At 43.7% G+C, this 5,011-nt stretch overlaps 2 pseudogenes; both read left to right on the forward strand.

The window, feature by feature from the left end:
• Window positions 1-939: 939 nt before the first annotated feature.
• Window positions 940-2,288, forward strand: LOC136504022 (uncharacterized; annotated as a pseudogene).
• Window positions 2,289-2,297: 9 nt separating this feature from the next.
• Window positions 2,298-4,625, forward strand: LOC136504023 (uncharacterized; annotated as a pseudogene).
• Window positions 4,626-5,011: the final 386 nt, after the last annotated feature.

Consider the following 5,011-nt stretch of genomic DNA (forward strand, 5'->3'; position numbering starts at 1 on the left):
TCTCAGCCATAGCCCCGCCTGCCTTGGAGCCACGCCGTCTTAGCCGCACCGGAGCCCCACCTCAGAGCTTTGCCATCTCGTCACGCCAAAGCCCCATCTTGGAGCCCCGCCTCGGAGCCACGCGGGAGCCCCACCTCAGAGTCCCACGCCGAAGCCCCGCCTAGCTCGGAGCTACGCCGAAACCCAGCCTCGGAGACTCGCCGTCTCTGCCTGCACCAGAGCCCCACCCGCATCAGACCCCCGGCCGTCTCGGAGCGCTGCTCGCCTCGGAGCCCTATCGCCTCAGAGCCCCGCCCATGCCAAAGCCCGGCCCGCCTCTACCGCGCGCGTGCCACCGAGGTCTGCATCTCGCTTGCTCATCCCATGCTCCACCTGTGTCGCCGAACCCCGTGCCGTCGCGCGCTGCCTGCCCTGGAGCACCGCCGGGCAGGCTGCTTGCCTACCTTGGCTAGCCCATCTAGCACATTTTCGTAGGCCAAAACCCTAACTGGCCCATTAAGGGCTTGTTTCAACATCTTTTTTTGAAACTTTGTTTCAACATCTTTACTTGTATGATTATATGTTTCAACATCTTTACTTGTATATTATGTGTTATAATCATAAAATTAATTCTAGGGTACCTTTTTTGCTGAAAAAATAAATTAGTTCTAGGGTCAAATATTATATTATGCTGGTTATTATTTGTACATTGTTCGATATATATATAAATAAATTAAATTTAGGGTAGCATATTTTATAATGCTTAATTTGTAGCCATAGTTTTTGTTATCCGATTGGTGTGGAATATTTATGGTAGCTTATTCAATTAATGCTATGTGTCAAAATTTTATGTCCATTCGATGCTAGATGCACATATATTTTCATGCTATGTATTTATTGTACGTGTTGTTAAATGATGCTTACATAAAAATAAATATTTAATAAATCAGAATTAGCTTGATGAGTTCTCCAAACAATGGTGACGAGGCGGGTGCCCAACCAAACAATGGTGATGAGGCGGGTGCCCAAGGATCAGACTCGCAGCACAACAACACCAGTGGATCATGGAGTTCACCATCCGATCCGTGCCCTAGCATAGATAGGGTAGCTCGTCGTGCCGAAACCCAAGACCCTACTTACAATCCAATAGATGAGGAGGTACAATTTAATAATTTCAATGAAGGGCTATGAGGGGTTGTTATTCATATCCATACCTACGTACCGAATATATATATGACTGGTTGTTCTTTGTAGATAACTTCTCAATTGCTGAACCAAACGGAGGAAGAAGCATCGGATTCCGCACCAGAGGCAACTGAGACAACCATCGAAGATAGGAAGCGGAAACATGGGGAACGGGGCGTAAACAAGTGGCCGGATCGTACACATTCTGTTACAGAAGTAAGCCCGAAAGGAGAGCCCGTACAACCTATACAGGTGGCAGCTAAGTATCGAAATGCCATCGGTTTCCTTGTTAGGAACAATCTTGACATCACAATCTCTAATTGGAAACTAGTGCCGAAAAAAACAAAAAGAACTTGTGGAAAAAGTTGAGAACAAGGTTTATTTTTGCAACCGAGTCATGAGCTGTCACGAAGGAGTATGCAATGAGGTAGTGTGCAATCAACTTTCGTAACTGGAGGTCTGAATTGAATACCAAGTTCGTGAAGAAAGGGTTGGATGCAACGAAGAAGTACCCGAGAATTACAGCAGCTAAGTGGAAGACCTTTGTTGAGCAGAAGACATAAGAAGAGTTCTTATCTATGAGTCAATCCAGTGCTGAACTTGCAAAGAAGAACATATACCACCACCGCCTTGGAACTGGTGGTTACCAGCATGCGATTCCCAAATGGAGGGTAGAAGAAGCTACAAGGAAGGCGGCAGGGTTACCGGTGTTGTTGGAGGATGTACCTGAAAGGGCTGGAGACTAGCTTCGTTTGCGGAAACTAGAAGAAAGTGAGGCTAGTTTGTCGTGGCCAGATCCAATGACCGATGAAGCAGCCAAGAACATTTTGGCCGTGGTAGCTAAGCAGAAGAGGGACACCCTTAGTGTGGGTCTGGGTAACCTAAAGCACCCCGGTCATGTGCGAGGCATCTCATCCCATTTGGGCTGGAAGGAAGGATTTCCTGAGCATGCCGAGATGTATAGAAAACACGACCGCTACAAGGAAGCTATGAGATATTATTTTAAGGAGGAGGCTAAGCAAGAAATGAAACAAATGTTGGTTGAAATCATGGCCAATCCTGATTCTAAGATAAGCCAACAATTGGCTAGTGTAATGTCAAGTCAACAAGTGCCGACAATATAACCGCCACAAATGATCACACAAACACCACAGATGCAGATGGTCATCACGCAACCGTCGGATTCTCCAATAGTTCCAAGCAGTATCGAACCTACGACAAATAGGGAGCACTATGCAGTTGATGACATTGTCGCACCGACAGCTTGCTCCCTAGTTATATCATATGGTATCACCAATATCCGTATCATAGAAGTTGCCACTAGTATGGTGATCCCAGGCCGCGACTATCACATCAAGAAAATGCCAGAGGAGTACTACAGGGTAGAAGTGTTGACAGTCGTCGAAGGGCATAGGGATGACTTCCTAGACATCCCCACTCCTGATGGTGCCGAGAAACTCGTTCAAGCTATCAACGAGTTCATCTTATGGCCTCGACAGGACATTAGGTTGAATGATCCTATTCTATCGATGCCATTTTTTGGAGTGGACAATGAAGGATGGTTCTCCCATGCAGCCTCACCATCTCGTCATACCCCACCATCTCATGATGCACCACCATCACCAGAACCTAACCCACCACCATCATTTAGCCTCCACACCAACTCAGAGCCTCTACCTAACCCACTAGTATCGACATCCATGAACCCACCATCATCCCCGAGCAAGAAGGATGCCTCGTTGGAACCTAAAGGCCATGTAGCTAAAAGAAACCTTCAGTCTGTGCCAAAAATGGTTACGCCCTTAGGTAAGGACGAGACATCACTGGGGGCCATGAAGAAGTGGATGGCCGGATTGGCAAGGAAACTAGACACACGTTCCAGTCATCAAAAAGCTGCCAAATCTGCCTCCAACAAGATCGCCATACGGAAGCCTATGAGAGAGGATTACAATAATGTCCCCACCGATAAATATGTTCCAGGCAGGCCTCTACTCTGGTGGTGCAAACTTCGTGGTGTTTCACATGCGATGAAGAGGTTGCATGACTGGTATAGGAGAGCATCTTTGGTTGAGATCAATGCCTTCTCCGCAGCTGTACCACCACTAGCTTTTATGGGTGGTAATAGCAAGATTATTGTTGACTTCGGGGACATTTGGTTGATGTTTTGCCTCGGAAAACTCGACATCCATCTCATGGGCGTGTGGTGCCTATAAGTGTCGCTCATACATAACTATGTTTTATTACTAATTAATATAATGTTAGGGCATGAAGTATCTGACAATGTCATGCGCTCTATAGAATGCAACAATGAGACCAGGAGATGCGGTATACTGAGAACCTGTTTCTTCGTGAGGAGAAAAGGTTGGGTATCTCGACCCAGCTAGAATAAGCCAGAATGAACACACGGTGGTTATGGGTCCTGACCACGACTTATTTGTGGGCAAGACCGATGATGAAATAGCCACAATTAGAGTGGAGGAGCAACAAAAGCAGGAAACAGCAGTGGCCACCTACATAGGAAACGTGTTCCATCAATTCTGAAATCGGAGTCTTGTATGTGCACCATACATGTTCAAGTATATTGGTCCTAAACCCCCTTAATAATTTTTATTTATAAACTTACTACTGTTTTAAAACATGACTTCATTAAATTTGTGCAATGATCATTGGATTTGTATATTCATTTATCTCCATGAAGGACGACTTTTGGTCCTTGACTCCGCATATTTCTCATAGAGCAGTTATCAAAAGTTCATCGATATTTTAGATCAGTAAGTCAAGATTTGCATGCATGCTTTTCAACATTTCTATATCATATACGAGCGTTTGAATCGATATGACTTGTTGAAATCATTCAAGCACTGCAAGTCATACAGGTTCTACAAGTTCAAGGGTGAACGCTACGATTTAAAAAAAAAGCCAGAAAACCGCTACATGTGCGGATTAACTTTAAGGTAAATTTTAAATAAACATACATATTTGTCTTGTATATATATTAAATAAACATACATATTTGTCTTGTATATATATGTATACATAGCAACTATGTAACCACTTGCCAATTCTTATATAGTGCCACAAGCAACCACCAGGATCGGTGCTTTGTGGGTACTATGTGTGCGAGTTTCTCAGAGAAAATGAGAGATACACCAACAACCCTAGCAAAGTAAGTAATAGTCATAAGTGAACTTTTGTCACTACTGATGCCATCTCCGTGTTGGTTAGTTGTAAATGTATGATGACTTATTATTTTTTTGCAGGTATACAAGTGTAATCCCACGAGTGTAGGCCTCCAGAATGGTGACCTCATGGCCATTTGCGAGGACTTCTGCCAGTTCATCATGAAAGAAATAATTCACTTCAATGGGAAGTATTTTGATCCGGACTCGGAATTAGCTCAACCACAGTACCGAGAACTCGTAGATATTGCTAGGCTAGAGCTAAACCACGAAGATTATTAGAGGAGTACGTCATGGGACGACCGAGCTAGCTATGAGTGGAAAAAACTTTGTTTTATGTATACATTATTAGCGTGTGATAACTATGGTAAACTACAACAAATATTACTTTTTTCATGCATGCAAAAATAATTTTCTATGATATCTATTTGAATTTGTTTCAATTTTTATACAATATTCATTGGCGGGAAATATATGGTGGGAAATAAAAATAATTCACTGGGTGGGAAACATATGGCGCAAAATTTTGAATTTTTAAAAACAATTGATTGGCGGTTTTGCTAATAAACCACCTCTGGAAAAATTATTCCAGAGGCGGCAAATTTAGGTGAACAACCTGTGCTAAAAAAGCTACACTGGCGGCTGACTTAAACCAACCGCCAGTGAAA

Source organism: Miscanthus floridulus, chromosome 14, assembly GCF_019320115.1.
Source record: "Miscanthus floridulus cultivar M001 chromosome 14, ASM1932011v1, whole genome shotgun sequence".
NCBI classification, from domain to species: Eukaryota; Viridiplantae; Streptophyta; class Magnoliopsida; order Poales; family Poaceae; genus Miscanthus; species Miscanthus floridulus.